This window comes from Gobio gobio (genome assembly GCF_949357685.1).
Source record: "Gobio gobio genome assembly, chromosome: 20".
Taxonomy (NCBI): domain Eukaryota; kingdom Metazoa; phylum Chordata; class Actinopteri; order Cypriniformes; family Gobionidae; genus Gobio; species Gobio gobio.
The window spans coordinates 35,836,756-35,858,829 of record NC_137113.1 but is presented as its reverse complement, the minus strand read 5'-3'; the positions used below and the strand labels follow the sequence as shown (position 1 = coordinate 35,858,829).

Here is a 22,074-nt window from a genome sequence, read left to right as displayed (position 1 = left end):
GCGTAGTGTGTTACTAATGGTTTTCTTTGAGACTGTAGTCCCAGCTCTCTTCAGGTCATTGACCAGGTCCTGCCGTGTAGTTCTGGGCTGATCCCTCACCTTCCTAATGATCATTGATGCCCCACGAGGTGAGATCTTGCATGGTGCCCCAGACCGAGGGAGATTTACCGTCATCTTGATCTTCTTCCATTTTCTATATATATATAAACGATAACGATATATATATATATATATCACACAGTAGAGAATAAAATACAATTGCAATGTTTGTTTTTAATGTCGACTTTAAATCCCCAAAGCAACACCACCGTTCTTAAAGCCAAGGTAAATGGAATGCTGTGTTATCTTGTCTTATTTCACACAGCTCATACTTTATTCAGGGTTAACAATTAATCCTGACTATTCATAATCTTTATTCATTCTTATTTGCATAGTTGCGGTTTCAACAACCATTGGATAAATAGAGTGCAGCTGGTTTAAATAGCAGCTTGTCTCGCACTTTTGCATCAGTGAGAAAAAAGGTCACCACATAAATCTCCTTGGCTATTTTACCAAATGTTGGGTTTCTGTGACTGTACAAACCTGTAATCTGAGCCCTTTCAAGGGAAGTCAGTTCACTCTGTGGCCATATTTGCAATGCCTTCGGATAGCTATTTCGGACATCCAAAGCCCTGTCCCAAATGGCACACTTCATGTGCACTTGCGGTCTTGTGGACTTACAATGGCCGCCGCATGCGCATGTCCGTTAAGTCCACAAGACTGCAGGGTGTCCTATTTATCATTTTAGGTTTCAGAAGTGCGCTCTTGATGCACATTTTTGCCAAGCCCGCAAGCTCTGCAGCAGACTTCCACCCCGACACTCAAAATCGCATTACGTCACGAAAGTGTGGACTCGGAGGAAGATCACGAAGGCCTGGGGTTCCGTTTTGGACAGGGCCCAAAGCCTATCTATTTGAATGGGGAAATCTCAAAAACTTTCAGATCCTGAAATCTCAAAAACTTGCTTCATTTACATAACACATGCCCCTTTTCCACCAAGGCAGTTTGAGTGCTGGTTGAGCCAGAGCCTAGTTTTGAATCAGTTCTTTGTCTTTCGACTTGCTCTGAACCAGGAAAAGTCGTTCGTAGGTAGCACCAAAACATTGCTGGTCTAGAAGCATGGGCGTCAGAAGCAAAAAAATGCTTCTCAGAACTCTCAGAAAATGTTTTACTGGAGTAGATGCCATTTACATTAAGTACAAATATACCGCCCTGTTTGCTAAACGTCTGTTTGGGCAAGACTAAATTACGGAAATCACCATAAAGTATAGGGGTAAGACGCATGGCATCAAGTTTTGACGCAAATCGACCCGAGTTTCGAATCCGCCTTTTGCTGAACTCACTCTACTCCCTTTTCCCATCACATATCAGATCAGAAAGGCATTTATTTTCAATAAAAATTAAGAAAATATTATAAAAGTGGAAATAAAGCGGCTAACGTGTGTTTAATAATAGGTGTTTATCGGTTAGGGGTAGGTAAACAGACGTGCTGAATTACAGACGATAAAAGTGAGTGGGTCCAATATAATTGATCGTAAAAAGTGGGTGGGTCTTGTCCCGCCCACATACAATGGTTCCGACGCCCATGTCTAGAAGTAAGAACTGCTTGTATCAGGGGCTGGGGGCGGGGTGACCAACAAGCCAAACAGAAACTTGTGACAGCTATTTTTGAAATAGCAGCTAAAAACGATGGATTATTCCCATTATTCTCGATTCTAGTCTCTATCTATACAAATTATGGCGAGCTGCACGAACAAGTTGGATTCGCCGTGTTTGGATGCCATCGTAGGTTCCCAAAGCCATGAGCATTAATAGTAACGCAACGTCCGCCATTGTTGATGGTGTGTTTGCGTTTGGCACTGTCACGTTAGCATTGCTGGGAAAGATGAGACGTATACAGTGATGTAAGACTTGGCTCTGTGGCGGCTCTCTAGCCAGTGGAAAGGCAAACCGGTTCTTAGAAGGCTCACTAGTCAAACCAACTCCGAACCGGCAATAGTACTAACTCTGATCTAGCACCCGGTTCATGCGGGTGGAAAAGTGCAGAAACAGAACAGGGCTTTAGCTTACTGTTTAAATTTTTATCGTGTCACGCATCCAGTGTAGACAGCATCACTGATTATAATGGGTTCTGCTTGCTTTTGTTGCGACACCCACGTCTGGTGTAGACACATTGTTACATTGCTACAACTGACAACAGACCGATCAAGTGGGTACTGCGAGAAATCTTAAGGTAATAACATATGTCAAATTGATAATTGTGTTAAATTATTGCCAAGTAGCCGCATAATAAGCAGGATATTTTTGCAGTGGGGTCTTGTATCACCCTGAAGAGGTTTCTTTTGCATAACAATCTGCTGTCTGTACACTATCCCTTACCTTGCCGCACCCTCCAAGTTTTTTTTTATTTTTATAAATGTGCCATTGTAGTTCAGCTTTTGCAAAAGCAGTGGAGCAGGGACATACTTGTATATGTGATTTCCAGGGACTCTAATAATGGTTTATCAGGCATAATGGTTTCTATACTGTACAAACTGTAGGCCTATATTCCATCGCCTTACACTAACCCTACCCCACCCATCACAGAAAACATTTGCAATTTTTGTATTTAAATCTTTTTTTAAGCCATTTGGTTTACGAGGACACAGGAAGTTTACGTTGAAATACCCATGTCATACTCATTTGTGACCACATATACCATATAAATAAGAACACACACACACTCACTCTCTCTCTCTCTCTCTCACACACACACACACACACACACGTGTGTCTGTGCCTGCGGGTGTATAGCCACATGTATGCAGATTGGGTTCTTGTATTCCTTTGATCCGCATGAAGGGAATTATAGATGGCTTTTACGTAACTGTTCTCCTGCCCAAAGAGGAAAAAAAGATTAACGTCTCAAACTTTATTCTGCTTTACTCTCTGTGTTTTCCTCTCTCCCTCTCTGAAGCCCGGCAGGCTTGTGTGCGGTGTGTAGCTGTGTCTGTATTTAGGTCAACTCTCTCAACGAGTGATTCTCTGCATTGAGAAAAGGAACTGAGAAGAGCAGTGGGAAATATAGGTGCCGGTACTCCCCTTCTTTGCATACATATGAGGGTATAGAAAAAGGGAGATTTCTCCAAATTGGACTGTAGGCCCACATTAACTCCAATAGTGAGATTCATTTATTAATATTTGTGTTAATTTACTCACAATGCTGATGTATATTATTTTGACAGAACTGATATATATACTCACCTAAAGGATTATTAGGAACAGCATACTAATACTGTGTTTGACCCCCTTTCGCCTTCAGAACTGCCTTAATTCTACATGGCATTGATTCAACAAGGTGCTGAAAGCATTCTTTAGAAATGTAGGCCCATATTGATAGGATAGCATCTTGCAGTTGATGGAGATTTGTGGGATGCACATCCAGGGCACAAAGCTCCCGTTCCACCATATCCCAAAGATGCTCTATTGGGTTGAGATCTGGTGACTGTGGGGGCCATTTTAGTACAGTGAACTCATTGTCATGTTCAAGAAACCAATTTGAAATGATTCGAGCTTTGTGACATGGTGCATTATCCTGCTGGAAGTAGCCATCAGAGGATGGGTACATGGTGGTCATAAAGCATAAAGGGATGTACATGGTCAGAAACAATGCTAAGGTAGGCCGTGGCATTTAAACTATGCCCAATTGGCACTAAGGGGCCTAAAGTGTGCCAAGAAAACATCCCCCACACCATTACACCACCACCACCAGCCTACACAGTGGTAACAAGGCATGATGGATCCATGTTCTCATTCTGTTTACGCCCAATTCTGACTCTACCATCTGAATGTCTCAACAGAAATCGAGACTCATCAGACCAGGCAACATTTTTCCAGTCTTCAACTGTCCAATTTTGGTGAGCTCGTGCAAATTGTAGCCTCTTTTTCCTATTTGTAGTGGAGATGAGTGGTACCCGGTGGGGTCTTCTACTGTTGTAGCCCATCCGCCTCAAGGTTGTGCGTGTTGTGGCTTCACAAATGCTTTGCTGCATACCTCGGTTGTAACGAGTGGTTATTTCAGTCAAAGTTGCTCTTCTATCAGCTTGAATCAGTCAGCCCATTCTCCTCTGACCTAGCATCAACAAGGCATTTTCGCCCACAGGACTGCCGCATACTGGATGTTTTTCCCTTTTCACACCACTCTTTGTAAACCCTAGAAATGGTTGTGCGTAAAAATCCCAGTAACTGAGCAGATTGTGAAATACTCAGACCGGCCCGTCTGGCACCAACAACCATGCCACGCTCAAAATTGCTTAAATCATCTTTCTTTCCCATTCTGACATTCAGTTTGGAGTTCAGGAGATTGTCTTGACCAGGACCACACCCCTAAATGCATTGAAGCACCTGCCATGTGATTGGTTGATTAGATAATTGTATTAATGAGAAATTGAACAGGTGTTCCTAATAATCCTTTAGGTGAGTGTATATCCTATATTTGCTTGATAATGGTCTGTTTAGAAGGCACAGGGCTGTTACAATATTCAATCACTCAGTGATTGATCTTGGGCCTGGTTGATTTGATCCATTGCTTACAATTCCTTGACAATTATTTTGAAGCTTTTACTTGTTATAAAATTCCCTCTGGACAAAAATAATGGGAAAACACTTTCGGGACAAAGGCCACCTCGTAAAAACGATTAAATATCAGAATAATAGCAATAGTTAAACTTTGCGCTTATGAGACTAAAGACCCATTCACACTAACATGAATGTTCGGTCTGATTTTCACATGCGATGTGTGTAAAAGAGCAGATGGCCTGAATGAAAAATTTAATCCAGTCTCTGGCTGTAGGTGGCGCTTATAGAAAAGCAGAAATACCCCAGGTAGAGGTCTTCACGGAGCCCCCGAGACCCGTGGACCCGGGAAATGTGTGAGCCGGGAAATAACGTTTAAAAAAAAAGAAAGAAGAAAAACACAAGCGATCTCTCTCTCTTGCTCGCTCGCCTTACGCTCTCTCTCTCTCTCTCTCTCTCTCTCTCTCTCTCTCTAGCTCGCTCTCTCTGCAAGCGCACCGTAATAATAATGGTTACCTTCATGAGTGATGTGCGAAAAAAGCTAAAAAACAACAAATATAAAGAAGTTTAACCCACGGGCACCTCTTCTGTCCGGGCATCCTTCATGCATATTGTGGACAAACATGAGAAAAAAGTAAGTGCTGTCTACGTGTGACGCACTGTTGAAGTTTGATTTGAACTTATATTTAAATAATATATTTAAAATCAGCAACAAAATCTCAGGTGAACTGTCACAAATGTTTTCTATGATGCTCAAATTGCGTAAAAAAGCTCATATTTCAGGTTGCTCCAACCACCGCGCATGTGCAGTCTCAAGCGCGTGTCACGTTTCTATGGCAACCCGAGCTTCCGCTGTGAGTGTGATTGACTTTAATAATAATATGAATGAACCGTCTTATTTCTTAAAGTTTTGGTGGTCAGACTCAGCTCACAGAGATTATAGCAAATAAAATAATGTGGACGTCAGCGGCCACCGAACGAGCAATCATTATTATAGTTCAAAAAGGAAAACAGTCAAAGTTATTATGCGAGTTAACTTGGCGAAATGCAAATCTGCAAAGACGCATTTGTCATCCGTCACCGTGACATAAAGTGGACTTTTAAAGCTGAAATGATGAGTGAATTAAGCATGCTTGGAATAACAAGAGAGGAATAACATGGATTTAACTATTTGGCAAGGATGTAATGCATCACAAGTAACGTTACAAGGAAGGGAGACGACGGCTAGGTAAGACAAAAAGTTATATTTTTCATAACTTGTTTATTGACTTGTTAATATCAGTTATTGTGGAATTTGTGACAAACGGGTCCAGTCGGGTCTGTGTCTTCACGCCGGGTCCGGGTCCAGCTTTTGAAATAATAGACGGGTCCAGGTCGGTTCCGGCTACTACGTTTTTGGCATTTCTCGGATCTGCACGGGTCCGGGTCCAGCTTTTGAAATAATAGACGGGTCCGGGTCGGTTCTGTTAAGCACATTACGGGTCTCTTCGGGTTCGGGTATGAATTTTTAGACCTGTGAAGACCTCTAACCCCAGGACTAGTCTCAGCCTCAGACATCAAGCCGACGGTCAGCCGTTGGGCAATGTTGGGCCGTTTTTGAGTGTTTTTTTCGGTAAGTTCCGCATGGTTGGCTCTAGTCAGACACTGTCTGGGCTTTTCAGGTCGATTCAACATGTTGAATCGGTGTCGGGCCGGCAGTGAGAGAGATCACCCTGATTGGCTGTTCAACTTAGGCTGCCACAAATGCTGATTTGCAACCCCCAACGATCTTGGGGGCGTGGCCCAATTCAAGGCTTATCGTAACTTACTTTTGGTCCAAAAGTCCCATTGGTCCCATTGTGTGGTGTCAGACAGAAGCCTAAATTCCATCTGTTCATCATAAAACATCACGTCTCTTCAGAAAATGTTGGACTAAACCTCTCAATTTATATGGATTCGTTTTATGATCTCTTTATGAACTTTTTGAAGTGTCATTTGCGTAACTGTCAATGGAGAGACAGAAAGCTCTCAGATTTCATCAAAAAGATCTTCATTTGTGTTCCGAAGAAAAACGAAAATGGGAAACACTCTGGAGTTTTGAAGTCATCATCTGATTTGTTGAATTCTACAGAATAGGATGCTAAACAAAACAAACTGTGATTGGTTGCTTTACATGTCAGCCAGAGGTCCTCTCGGGCGGTCCTTGACCAATGAAAGCTGATACAGAGTCCTTCTGCCATCAGTCTGAAGGTCGTGGCTACGCAAGACTACTCCAGGAGACAAAGTTCTATGTAATGTTCCATTTCGCTTTCCACAGAGAATAAAGGAAGTGAAACCGTATTTACATGTTTTCAACATTATCTATGTTTGCGTTTCAAATGAACGCATTTTGCCAAGTGAAATGAACTTCAACAGATACTGTACCCCGTATTGGGACCCTGTCAGTCGGAACATAGCTCTTGTTTTATGTAAGCGGCTTGTGGATTTACAATCTCTCTTCTTGTATTATATAATGAATTGAAAACTTTCTTACTTTGTGGTATTTATGTTACAAGCAATGTCTGTATTTGGTATCTGAGAGGTCACTGAGGGTCTGGCCCATGTCAGGAAAGCAGTAAAAGTGCTTACTCATTTAGCCTAGCTTCCAGAGAATGTGTACTTGTTTTGCAATTAATTAATTTGCTCAAACAACCAAATTAATCAAGAGTTGCCTTTTGTAGAAAGAGATTTGTGAGTCTGAACTTTATTCTGCTCTTCTCGTAATATCTGTATGAGACATACAAGGCAACTATGTGTAAAATCATGAAGGTCAATAATGTATCCACTTACACATATGCATGCTTAGCATGTGTAATTATTTTTAAGATTTATAGTAGGCCTACCATTGGTCACTATATAATAAACTATGGCAGTGAATTAAAGTATATATACATAAGTATATTTCGCAAAAAAACCTAAATAACGACTTAAATAGTGATGACCGATTTCAAAACACAGCATCATGAAGCTTCGAAGCGCTATGAATCAGCGAGTCGAATCATGATTCGGATCGCGAGTCAAACCGCCAAACTGCTGAAATCACGTGACTTTGGCGATCCAAACCACTGAATCGACTCACTGATTCATAACACTTTTGAAGCTTCATGATGCTGTGTTTTGAAATCGGTCATCACTATATAAGTCGTTATTTCGGGGGGTTTTGCACACAAAAACTATTCTCGTCGCTTCATAAAGTTATTGTAGAACCACTGTAGTGAGATGGACTTTGTAACGACGTCTTTAGTACCTTTTATGGGTCTTGAGAGTGTAAAGTGCATTGTGCCAATGGAGGCCTTTTGAGCCATCGGATTTCAACAAAAATATCTTACGGGTCTTATATCTTTTAGTAATATCTTACTAAAAGGTCTTACGGGTGTCGAACGACATGAGGGTAAGTAATTAATGATAGAATTTTCATTTTTGGGTGAACTAACCCTTTAAGTGTAGAAGTTGATATCATTGTTCTGTATGGATGTAGTTTTCATGTTCTGTTCCAGTGAAGTCCTGATAAAACTCAGCCTTGAAGGGAAGATATATCCCCAACCTTTAATCTAACTGTGCAGGGTTGTTTATTATTTTTAGAGGCATGTGCCCATGCCAAAGGAATAGTCTCCAGGAGGGTTTAACAGCATCCCAGATGAGGAGTCCTTCCGGAATTTGTGACCTTTACCGAAGATTCATACATATAGAACAAAGTGTGTCCAAGATGTTTTTAAATGCCTTCATTTGTTTAAAGAACAGAATACCATGTTCAGATGCTGCAAGAGTTATCTCTACTGTTAACCTATCCGAACCTGTAGAAATGACGTCAACTGATTATCTATACGACAATAAGTATTGCCGCATTTCCACAGCAGGAACTTTCCCCAGGAACTAGGGAATTTGGGGTGGTACTCGGTGTGTTTCGACTGCAGGAACCGGGGTCTAAATAAAGTTCCGGGTAAAGATTTCCCCCTCAAAATGGCCCTGCTTGTGAGGTAGTACTTTTTCAAAGTTCAGGAACTTTCGGGGTTGGGACTTGGATGCTGAACATGCTGATTGGTTGAGCTTACGCAGCATTTTATTTCAACCTAAAAGAGTTATTTGCTACTCAAATCAGCAATAGAGTTTAAATACGTCTGATGGACCGACGACGAGGTTCAGACATTGGTGGGCTCTGGAAAGTCGCATGCAGTCCTACGTCACCGCACTAATCTTCACGGTACTTAAAGGTGCTCTAAGCGATCCTGAGTGGAATAACTTCTTGTTGACGTTCGAAGTGTTGTCAAACAAAACAGAGGCTAGCTAGACCCTCCCTCCTACTCCTCCCCCTCCCCTCCGTGCTTCCTGATTGGAAGCCCTTCTGCCGCCGGAGTTCTTGCCACCTTTCAAAGGCTTTTCCGATGTAAATTCGTGACTTTGCGCGTTTCCTTCTCCTTTTCCCTTTTTGTTGCAAGTTGTTCATCAGAACGTCGTCTCTTTGGTCGTGTGTCGGCCATATCAAAATCATATAATTCGTACTTCCCTCTTTATGCTTCTCTCTTCTACACACACCCCTTCATGTGCACGCGCAATAACCCCAAACCTCCACCCCCAAATCATTCTTGTCGGTTATTGGCTGGAGCACTGTTTATTATGTTTCGTTGTCCAGACTGCCCAAGCTTGTTTTTGTTGCCGTTTGTGGAGCTTGTGCTGACTACAGAGATCGCGTTTTTTTTTACAGTGTGTTCAGGGGACAAGCAGCTAGCGGATAGTGAGGATATGTTTGCTGTATGTGACAAAAAATGTTTTGGCCTAAAAAGCATGTGACATCGCTTATAGCACCTTTAAGATCGCGATGGAAACGCAGACAGCAGCAGGTCTGAGGGAAAAAGAGTTCCTGGGACAAATTGTTCCGGGTAATTTTGGTAGAAACGGGGCTTATGTTTCTGTATTTTCAATGATTTCGAGGCTGGATCATCTTACTTACATCTTTTCTGTGGCCTTTGGAAGTGTGGAGAACTTTAAACTCTCTGTCAACTGATTGAACTTCAACTTTAACTCCGGGTGTTCATTGAGCTTATTGGTCTCATTTTGGGGTCTAAATATAATTCTCCTACACATGTGACCAAAAGCTTAAATCTGGTCAGTTTTCTTTGCAGTGTGATGGAAAAGAGATTTAAAAATTCTGTTGCATTGACTTCATGCGAACACACATTAAAGCCAATCATTCTACTTAAAATGTTAATTGCACAGAATTTTCTTACCAAATATTTGTCTTGTTGTTGACAGCCTTTTATACAGAAAACATAGTTAAAGTTAGTTAAATTGTCTTCATGTTCATAGCTAGATGATAGCATGCCTAAATAAATAATAACCATCTTTTTAAGACTGTACAAAAGACAGTACTGGTAGCTTATGAGAGTTATTGATATGAAAGAAAGCGCATCATCCCACTTTAAGCAATGGAGAGGACTATTGTCTTTCTCTGGTTTTCCCACCATGCTTTCCGCTTCATCCACCTTCAGCAATCTTACTCCCCGAGGACATGTGTCTCTCTCTTTTGTCAAAGAAGGGGACATCATGTTTTTTTATGTACAGAGGCTTTTAGAGAATACAGTACATCTCAAGCAGGCACATGAACTCTGTGGCCCTCTCGTGCCGCCAGCAGGCCTGGGAATGGCTTTGTGTGATGTAAACAGGGTAAATTGACGTAGTTACGGTGGGGGAAGGTTTGGTGACAGCAGAAATATTTTGCTCTATGATTGGAGAAATTCTCTGACATGGAGCTGAAACATCCTCTTTCTGGTTCATTTCCTTCCTCTTTTGGGGTCAGTGTGTTTATCCGTTTAGTCGAGCCTGATTGCCATCCGTCTATCTCTTGTTTGGGAGAAAGAGTGTGTGTGCTCTGTACTGTCATTTGCATTGTGGTTTTAGAATGCAACTCTAACTCGATGTGACAAGCCAAAAAAACTGCTCTCTATCTATCTATCTATCTATCTATCTATCTATCTATCTATCTATCTATCTATCTATCTATCTATCTATCTATCTATCTATCTATCTATCTATCTATCTATCTATCTATCTATCTATCTATCTATCTATCTATCTATCTATCTATCTATCTATCTATCTATCTATCTATCTATCTATCTATCTATCTATCTATCTATCTATCTATCTATCTATCTGTCTGTCTGTCTGTCTGTCTGTCTATCTTGTATCTGTCTGTTTGTTCACCCATCCATCCATCCATCCATCCTCGATATGATCTTCTGATTTCACTATCAACATTTATAGCTCTGTACTTCTGTATCTTTGTACTTAAAACAATAGAGAGAGATATGTATTGAAATGTGTAACTATAACTATGATAGAGATAGAAAAGAGCAACCTTTGAGCAATAACATGTTCTTCAAGGTTTCTTCATGGCTAGGGGAGATAAAGAGATATTAGGCTGAGATCTTCATGAAGGATGTGTTTGTGTGTTTTGATGCGTGTTTGCCATTACAGACACCCTGGCCTCTAGATGGAGTTGTTGGCTGCTTGTGGGTCAAAAAAGTAGGCCTACTGACCCATTAAACATTCACAAGTATGTGTGTCATTGTGTGTATTAGAGAGAGATTTGTGATTTGATTCCATGAGCATTAAAGACTGGACTACACTACACAACTTTTAAAATCAGAACAGATTTTAAAAGACTAGGCATCGTACACCTGCCGACTTTTTAAATGATTACAGAGGGAAAAATTGGCACCATACATTTAATGACCACACACACACTTTCCAAAAGAATCATGCACCTCATTGCTGGGAGACACATGACAAATGAAAACAAAAATTGTCTCAAAATATCAAACATGTTGGATTTCCTCCACAGAAAAGTCCATCATACACTTCACGATTTCCTGTGAAATCTGTCAGTTGCCCAAAATCTGCAGACTGGCTCTGACCTTCGGCAAATAGCATTGTGATTCATCCAGACTACAAATCGGGGAAAGAAATCATGTACTGTGTTCCAGCCTTAAAGCAACAATAAAATTCTGTCATATAATTCCAAATTTGTATGCTGTTATTTTGGAGTTTACAGGGCTAATTTATGGTGACTGTCTGCCAAACAACATTAAAGTTCATAAAAGTATCTTCATAAGTTTGTGTGCCCATATAATCTTAGGTAAAGCGGTAAACAGATTTGGCTTGCTGTCTGCTACAGAGGGGCTCGGAGAGGATATATTATACCCGAGCTCCGATTGCCCCCCTATAACAGGAAACTTTTTACAAAAAAGGAGGAGCAGGAGAGGAGGAGGGATGCTGCAAGAACTAGCAACGGGAAGAGGTAAGCTGCTTGTTTTATACATTAGTATTAATTGGAAGATAAGATGGGCGTACTCCTCCCGAAATTAAGTTTAATGACTTCACATAAAAGCACCATAAATGCAGTCAATGCATCTCATGCCTTATATTCCAAGTCTTCTGAGTTTTCAATGTAATAGCTTTGAGGAACAGACAACAAAACGAATCTGTTATTCATCTTCTCTGCTGCTCGTTTCTTTTTTTCTTTTTCTTTTTTTTAATCACATCTGCATTCAGATTTAGCAATGAATTTGGGTTTTGGATGGCAAAATCCCTTTGGTTCTTTTTTGGTATAATAACCCAACTCAATGCACCAGTTCTAATAAGAGCTGCAGTGAAGGAGAAGAATTTCAGTGAGCAGCTTAAATTTACATTTACATGATGTACTGCATAAAGTCTTCATAAAATCTCTATTTGTGTTCTACAGTACAAGTAGGAAGGTTCAAAACAACGTGTGCATGTGTGTGTGTGTGTGTGTGTGTGTGTGTGTGTGATTTCCCTATGTATAAAAGTATGTATTTTTTGCCCCTAGCCATTCCTAGACGAGTTTCTAGGTGCATAAGCAGGTAAGTTTGTGATGAATGCAGGACTGACGGCAGGTTCTCAGGGGGACGACTGCTGAGCGTGTGATGTCTGATGGCCCAGCCACAGGCCCCCCTCCCTGGGTAACCTTTACCATAGGTCTTCCTGTCAGCCTGGAGCTTTGACTCATCTGCAGCCATGCTGCCCTTTTCCCTGAGAGCACTGCCTAATGTGATGTGACATGGAGGAAAGAGAGAGGAAAGACGAAAAAACAAGAATCAGGTGAATGAGGGAAAGACATTATTTAATGTTGCCCTTGGGAACCAGATAGATGCTATAAACTCAGACTCAAGCTTTTACCAGTAAATGTTTCAGAGAGGCGTTTCTAGTTGTTCTGGGTGGTAACTAGATGCTGGCTTACTGGACCAAATCAAAACAGCCCTTCAAGTCTTTATGATATTCGGGGCTCTAAATTAGGCCTGGGCTTTTCCTTATTCTCCAGGCAAAAAAACACAAGTACGACTGAAGTAATGGTATCGTTTATGTCTGTAGCGCAATGGGAGTCGTGAATTTGACAGACAGGTGGACTGAGTGTGACCGACCTTTACAAGAGACATTAACCATCATCTCAGATTTGCTTTTGTTGCCACTGGAAAGCAGCAACAATTTTAAAGCTCTGGTTTAGATCAGACATAGAAAGGAAAGAGTCTATTAGTGTCTGACAGAACCTCCTAGAAAGCCAGACAGCCCTCCAGAGACAGAGAGATAGGGGAAGGTAGGTAGGGGAAAGTAGATCAGTGGAGCTGGAAAGGCCTTCAGAGAGGAGAGTACAATGTGCGTACGTTTTCTTACACTGCAAAATATAGGCCTATGTATACTACCATACAAACGTTTATGGTCAGTAAGATTTATTTTAAATATTTCTTGTATTGTACAAGTGTAACAGGAATATAAATTATACTGTTATTGTTAAGTAGAATTCACACAAAATTGTTCATTTTCATATACCTGATGTAGCTGGCTGATTGAAATGGGTCATAAATCAACATAACTTCCTGTTCTGTCTCCTCCTCTTCCCTTTTGCATTGTAACCGCATGGGAGAGGTAGGTTTTCTGACTTCCTGATAATCTTATTTAATCTTTATTGTAATTATTGCTTTTATGTCTACATTTTCACTCCAATTCATGTGTATAATGTTGTTTACTTACCTGTGAGATTATTTTTTTAATCTTTTGTAATGTAAGCCAAAACCTCACTCCTCTGGGCTCATGAGGTGTGCTAGCAACTGACGTTAGCAGCTGCGATCTTTAGGGTCCTTGTTAGCGAGTGTATATTAAAATAGAAACATTTTTGATCAAATAAATTCAGCTTTGGTGAGCATATGAGACTTCTTTCAAAAGCATAAAAAAATTAATAAAAATAAATCGCAATGACAACATCTCCCACTGACTGAATTGATGATTTACATTATAAATGAAAGTCAGAGGGTGAGGTATTTAAAAAAGTTTCAACATCAGCTCTTCACAGTTTGCCATCTGCCCTCTTATCTCCATTTATTACTTTTTCCTTTCATTTTAACATTATTTCTGCCCTTTTCTGCCTTGTTTTTTCTCGCCCACACACAGTTCGTTCTGCAGAAATTCAAGCCTCTCTAGATATTATTTAAATTTCTAATAATTAATAATTTCTCAACAGTGTTCTCACTCAGCCCTCTACTCCAGATTTTCCATTTCTGTTCAGCTTTGGATATATATTACTGTATTCACACTCAGAAGGGAGCTGTTACTTTTTATTCCAAAGCAAATGTTTAGCTCTAACTCTAACCAAACACACCCAAACAAACGAAGGAAGAATTGTGCTGTATCTGATAGGGCCCCTATTCTGCTCCTTACTCCCTGAGCACAGGATATCTGTTCCCTTGACAAAATGTGTTCATTTTCACCCTGCAAGAATCAACTTTTGCTGCCAAAACAGCCCTGACCCATCGAGGCACGAACTCCACTATACCTCTGAAGGTGTGCTGTGGTATCTGGCACCAAGATGTTAGCAGCAGATCCTTTAAGTCCTGTAAGTTGCGAGGTGCCAGTCACACGGGCCAGCCTTCGCTCCCCACGTGCATCAATGAGCCTTGGCTGCCCATGAACCTGTCGCCGGTTCACCACTGTTCCTTCCTTGGACCACTTTTGATAGATACTGACTGCATGTGATCACCCCAAAAGAGCCCTTGTCAAACTCACTTAAATCCTTACCTTTGCCCATTTTTTCCTGCTTCTAACACATCAATTTCGAAGAGAAAATGTTTACATGCTGCCTAATATATCCCACCAACTAACAGGTGCACTGATGAAGAGATAATCAGTGTTATTCACTTCACCTGTCATAATGTTATGCCTGATCGGTACTTATCTTACTTAATTATGCATTTCAATTGAATTTTGAATGAGGTTTTGTCAACAATATTTAATTTCTTGACAGTCCATTGATTACTCAAAATTTTTGTTTGTGACTGGTGATTTAATATTGATAATATTCGCCAAAAAGGTAGTACTGAAAAATCGGACTAAAAACAATTAAAGGGGTGGTAAAACACATTCTTTTGAAGGCTTGATTGTGTTTGTGGGGTGCACTGTAACATGTGTTCATGCTTCGTTTTAAAAAAAATTGCCTTATTTTTCATATATTTGACCTTTATTCTACACTGCTCTGTCCCTCCTTGTAAAACGGTCTGATGCTTTCCGGGTTGTATGAAGCCAGTCCCTCAAAAATACGCAGTGGGCTCAGATTGGTTAGCTGGCCTAGTGTGTTGTGATTCGCTAACCGCAGTGCACGTCGGAAACGTCACGCCCCTTACCGCCCGAATCAGACCCAGAACATTTGAGTGAAGATGATCGAGCAGAACCTGTTCAGTCCTCGAGAGTAAAGACTGCGGATCTATAATGATCGCTACTGAATGGCACTTTAACTTTTGTATTTTTAGAACGATTATAGCCAAATATCTGTCGCAAGAACTAACCCAAAACAAACACTAAGCACTGGCTTTAACTAGTAAGTTAGCCAAATCACACACAGAACCATGTTTAGCATGCTTGTAGATAAACAACCCAGCGGGCAATTGATGTCAAAACGACGTCAAATTGACATCAAACATTGACGTCAAAAAACAGGTCAAAAATGCAAATCAAATTGATGTCAAAAACTTGATGTCAATTTGACATCCACACATTGATGTCTTCTTGACCACCAAAATAATGACCCAAAAGTAATAATGCAAGAACAATTTATTAATCAGGCTTATATGTAAAAAATACTAATGCATTTTGGTACACACAATACAGGATTTTGTATCAAGAGACAATGTAAAGCAAATTAAAATAGCATGGAAAAGATGATTGATGTAGATAAATGTACACCAAATCTGAATACAGATCAATCGCTGTCCATTCCCCCATATCTGTCAAGAGCAGATATAGTTCTCCATATGATTTTGTTTATATCAGCCTCTGAAGATGCTGGGCTTGACTGCTGTACAGCACCTGAATGAAGATGGAGCAAATATTGTATTACTCGTTTCACAGCATTTAAAGCATAAATACTATTTTCAGCAACCATCAATTGTTCATCATTTATTCACAAAGTAATTTAAACTCTCTAAAGCTAGTGTTATACTTTCTGTGTTGTGCTGCCATTCTAATAATACATGACTAGTTAACTACAGTAGGCTACTGTAGCACCTGCTGCACTATTTCAGTCACTAAAAACAGCAGGACGTTTTTAAAACGCTTAACGTGAAACACACTATAGGGTGAGTTGCACCAATAAGGATTCAATTAAATGGTTAGTTCACCCAAAAATGTAAATTCTGTCACATTAATTACTTACCCTCATGTTGTTCGACACCCGTTAGACCTTGGTTCATCTTCAGACACATTAAAATATTTTAGTTGAAATCCGATGGCTGAGAAAGGCCTCCATTGGCAGCAATGACATTTCCTCTCTCAAGACCCATAAAAGGTACTTAAGACGTTAAAAAGTCATTCTCACTGCAGTGGTTCTACAATAATTTAATGAAGCGATGAGAATAGTTTTTGTGCGCAAAAGAAAAATCAAAATAACGACTTTATTCAAAAGTTCTTGTGTTCCGTCTGGGCCTCTGACGTGAACTCGTGAAGCACCACGACGCATGCGCGAGAATATGACGTAGAGCCGAAAGCGAGGAGCTTTGTTTACAAGCAGAGGAAGACGCGCCATATCTAAGCTGCTGAATTCTACATTGATTGTGCTTTAGGTCTTGGCTTAGAGTGCTCAAATGGTGCTAAAGCGTGCATTTCCTGGATGCCCGAACGACGGCTCTACGTCATATTCTCGTCCATGCGTCATTGTGCTTCGTGAATGGAGGCCTTTCTGAGCCATCGGATTTAAAAAAAAATATCTTAATTTGTGTTCCGAAGATGAACAAAGGTCTTAGTGGACTAATGTAGTATCAGATTTCTATTTTGAATAAATATTGTTGAATAAAAAAATCAATATTAAGCAGCACATCTGTTTCCATTATTAATAATAACTGAGCAGCAAATCATTCGAATGATTTCTGAAGGATCATGTGACACTGACAACTGGAGTAATGATGCTGAAAATACAGCTTTGATCACAGGAATAAATTACACTTTAAAATATATTCAAATTAGAAAACAGCTGTTTTAATATTCTTTCACAATGTTATTGTCTTTACTGTACTTTTAATCAAATAAATGCAGTCTTGGTGGGCATTAGACTTGGTGGACTTTTTTAAAAGATATACAACACCAACACCAAACTTTTGAACGTGTATGTTTGAGGTTTCACTTACTTGTCACATGGTTCATAGCGCCTTAAGAGATGTCCAATAGGAGATCCACTCCAACTCTGCTACGGTGCAGGGCTTCAACCTGGAAAGCATCAACATAAACAATTTATCACAGAGCAAACAATATTTAGTATACAATGCCAGGTGTATTAAAAGGATAGAAGCTACAGCAGAGGTGAAATGTGAGAAAGAAAGGTAAAAAAAAGATCATTCTCAGAAAAGAGAAAGTTTAATACAGAACATATTTCTGTTATTCTTAGGGTATCAGAATTTATGTTTTTAGTTACTTATTCATTTAATATTGTTCATACAGCGTCACTTATATTTGGATGTCAAAGCCTTCTTCTAAAATGAATTAAATAAATAAAACATTTAATATGAGAAAATAAAGAGAAGATAGATGTATGTGATAGGTGAAAAATATTGTTAAAATGGATATGAGATTAATTAACTTCTTCAGTTCACCTGTGTTTCCTACTTCTCTGTCAGCTGCTTCCTTCAGACATGTTGGGATCTTGAGAGCTTCCCCTCTGTTGTAGAGGGGTTATTTTGTCCTTCCTGAAATCACAGAACATTTTTATCAATATTTTAACCAGTTTCAGACAATTTTCGCGATCGCATTTTTTTCTGTGTAAGTTAAGTGATGTCATCGATTAACATTTAACGTTACTGTAAATTAATTAGCCAACTTCTAATGACCCATTCAATTGGCAGCAAAACCTTTACAAAAACTATCAAAACCTGTCATCTACCATAAATATTTGATTAAAAGTCCAAACTTTTATAAACAAGAGCTTACGTTAACGTTAACTTACCTGTTCTGAGGCGGTTGAGATGCTAATGAACTTCGAAGACGCTAAAGTTACTTTTCTATAAAGTAAATATTCAACAGAAGCGTCAATTACACGTAAGAAAGGGGTCAGGAACAGTTGTGTGTATTATTTGTGTAACTTTACAGACTAAACTCACCTGAAAGCAGTAAAAAACAACAGCGACAGAGGGAGCTTTGCGGCTTGTCGGTTGGTTGTCAGCTGTTGCTTGCTGCGCCGTTTCCATGGCAACTCTGCGCGCTCCAGTGTTTGAAATCGAGTTGAATGTTCAACGCGCACGCCCATTAAAACACGTCAAAGTCACGCAGCATTTACAAACATAAGCATTTATAATTAACACATTACATTTTAATGCAAAATGCCACTCCTCCACATGATAGTGGGACAATAGTGGCACTTTTATCATTTAATATTTTTTTATTGTTGTTTTTGCAAACACAACGATTTTAAAACATTGATTCATGTAAAATATGTTACAAATCCAACACAGTTCGAAAGGAAATGCCAAATGGACGTGTTTCGAGGCCTCAGTTAAGAAAAAATACTTAAACTTAAAGAAAAATAATTACTAAATATTGATATCAATGTGATGTCAATATGACATCAATTTGATGTCTAAAACATGACATTGATTTGATGTAAATTGAACGTCAAAAATTTTGGCCAACATATCCATAAAATCAATTTTAGTGTGGGATTAACTTCCGATTTTCACCTAATTAACACTGGAAGAAATTGCTGTCCAAACTGAATTTAAAATGGTGTGTACAGTATATTGGTCAAGTCTTGACTCATATTTGACGTCAAATTGACATCAAGGTGCCCGCTGGGAATACATAAAAGCTCTAATCAAAGAATCATTTACACTAATGCCAGGTTCGCTGTTGAGATTTTAACGTTAGTGTTTGTAACGTTAGGTGTTCGTCGGATAACGTTAAGTATGAATGAGCATTTAACAGACTGGTTTGCAGAACAGCGCTGTCATCTGTTTACTTCCTTGCTACAACATATTACAGGAAAACACATCGATGAAATATAAATCAGACTTACAGGTTGTGGCCCGTAAACAGCTTCTGTTTGTAAATCCAGCTTTCAGGACAAGCCGTTGTGCATATCCTGTATTGAACTCGCGAAGTTTGTGGAAGATTGTGTTGTCCTCCGTGAAATGTGCAGCGCGCGCGTCGTGCATCCACGCACCGGCAGTGTTTTTTTCACGCAGCTGACGTTGTGCAAATCTGGCATTGAAATCGCGAAGACGGTGGATGCAGGGAGCCCTGCGCGCGCCTGATTCCCCGCTGACTCAAACACACGTGCATATAACATGCTGTATGTTAAACGCTCTGCAACGCACCCCCTTCCCAAGAAAGGCTGAACAGAGCAAGTACCCCAGACCTGCAATCCGGATGAAAATAACAGCGTTTCTTCGGCATTGCGGCAAAAACACAGCCTACTAACGCTTCCCCGCGGCGATACAAAATTGCCTCGCCCCCCTTATTTCATATTCCCCGGAGGAGGGGTTTATGTAAATATTGGGCCTGGTGATGTCAGCAAAACCTGGGTGAATGTGTAGTAGTCCCTAGCGGCCGTTTGCTGTAGTCCTTAGAAACTGATTTCTTTAAAAGCAAATATCTCCCTTTGCTTTAAACTTTGAACGTTGTAACTTTGCAGATGTTGTTTATGCTCAAGCAGCAACATTACACGTTAGCTAAAGTTAGAATAGTGAAATCGTGGTTTACCACCCCTTTAAAAGAAAGGTGATTTTTGTGTGTGTGTGTGTGTTTTGTCCCTGTCTGCAAGTATTACAGGTATGTAACTTGCACTCTTTTTCAGAAAATTTGTATTACAGTATACAGTTCAAGCAATGAAATATAATATATGTACAGGAAGTAAAAGACAAACCATCTTTTATTCATGAACTAAATGCACTACGACCATTCTAATAATGCTCAGTGGCTATATATAACTTCTCTTTGCTTTATGCCTAACAACAACACTTCTAAATTAAAGTTCTAAATGTGACTGTATACCATTTGTTATTAGATTAATTATTAGCTTCACAGATATTCATCAGCAAGAAAACTTGCAGCTACATCTTCAAGATTTCACTTCTCCCCTCACGGTAACCACAGCCATATCTGTCACTACAACTTCCCCTAACAAAACACTTCTGCTAAATTTCTTTCTAACTATAGTCCCACTGAACTTGGACTCATTTCCACTGAATTCTACCTTTAAAAGTGCACACAATCCCTATAAACAACCGGGCTACATTATATTAAATTTCTGTTTCCCTGTGTTCAATTGATTTTGCATACGACAGCACAAAACAAAATAACCAGGAGTAACCAGGTTTGTGTAGTGTGTAGAGTAACTGAATACAGTTGAACTTGCATCTGGAAGTCAGTCAAAGGTCATCCAAAGTGAACTGTTCTAAGGATCGATGTCTACTGTTTCTGAACTCTAGCGCACATTGCAGTGTTTTTGTTACTATTCTACTACAATTCTGTACTATTTTCACAAGTAAGGTGTACATTTTCAGAACTAATAGTACAAAAATCCAAACTGATCACACTTGTAACACAGCTAGTCATTCTTTCAAAATCTGATCCCATGCTTTCATTACAGTTATACACATTTTCAGTCCACATAATCATTGTTTCAAACACAGGATTATTGTAATATGTAATTGGGTTAATCACTGAAACACAACAGTGTGATCTTTCAGTTTAGTACTTTTTACAATCAGTTCATTCAACAGTAAATAATGCAAGATACATGTTTCATATCACCCTTGTTGCTGAATGTAATATAGTTGCCACATTGGAAAATGCACTTACATTACCTAACTTATGAATCCATATTGTTTGTAATCTATCAGCGTGTTATCAAAATTTGTGATGAAGTTATGAAACGGCCAGGTTTTGTGCAAGAACAGAGTTTGCTGCCAATACAGTAAATGTTCTCACTGTACCATATGACTGAATCTATACTATAGTTGACCTTTACAGATGAAGGATGAGTTACAGTAATATAGCAATCTCTACCATATCTGGTTCGCTATCTTTGTTGGGATTCTCCATAGACGTAATGGTTTTTATTCTGTACAAACTATTCTATCTCCTTACACTAACCCTACCCATCACAGAAAACATTCTGCATTTTTATATTTACAAAAAAAAAAACCTCATTATGCATGATTTAAAAGCTTGTTTCCTCATGGGGACCTCAATTTAGGTCACAAGTCCACAGGAGTCAGTGTGTATTCAGGTTGAAGTCCCCAGTGGTATAGCAAAACATGAACACACACACACACACACACACACACACACACACACACACACACACACACACACACACACACACACACACACACACACACACACACACACACACACACACACACACACACACACACACACACACACACACACACACACACACACACACACACACACACAAAGTTCTATAGAAACTATGTCTATAGAATCAATATCTATAGAAATCTAAAGGTGTACCAAATGATTAATTGATTAACCATTGAGTTCAGTTGGATTAAATAATAGACTGTATTACATGTATTAAACTGAACGAGAAGAGATGCAAATCAAAAGTTTGATACTAAGAGCCTTATGAAAGATTACTGTGAATGAAGCATTTACATAGATGAAACACTTATTTTGTTTAGTGAAAAGGATACTTTGAGATTTTGTGTATTGTACTTACGGAAAATCTGCTGTAATGTTTGAAAAAAACTAAATTTTGATGATCAGATCATTAGAGTTTTGAAAATGAACCAATTTATTGTGAAAATTGCGCGCAATTAAAAAAAAAATACACATTTGGTATGAAACATTGATCTGTGATGCTAACACATAGCATGTTGCTGGTGGCCTAGAGTTTTGAGGAACTGGATGTGGAAGCACATGTTGAAGTTTCTATTGAATCTACTTCTC

The 22,074-nt window shown here is 39.5% G+C and overlaps 1 long non-coding RNA gene across 1 annotated transcript; it reads right to left on the bottom strand.

Annotated features, from left to right (window-relative positions):
- Positions 1-15,883: 15,883 nt before the first annotated feature.
- On the bottom strand, positions 15,884-18,307 carry LOC307143905. Its single transcript, XR_013818642.1, has 4 exons — positions 18,107-18,307; positions 17,757-17,849; positions 17,295-17,373; positions 15,884-15,981 (listed from the first exon to the last, which is right to left on the bottom strand). It is a non-coding gene; the product is annotated as an uncharacterized lncRNA (long non-coding RNA).
- Positions 18,308-22,074: the final 3,767 nt, after the last annotated feature.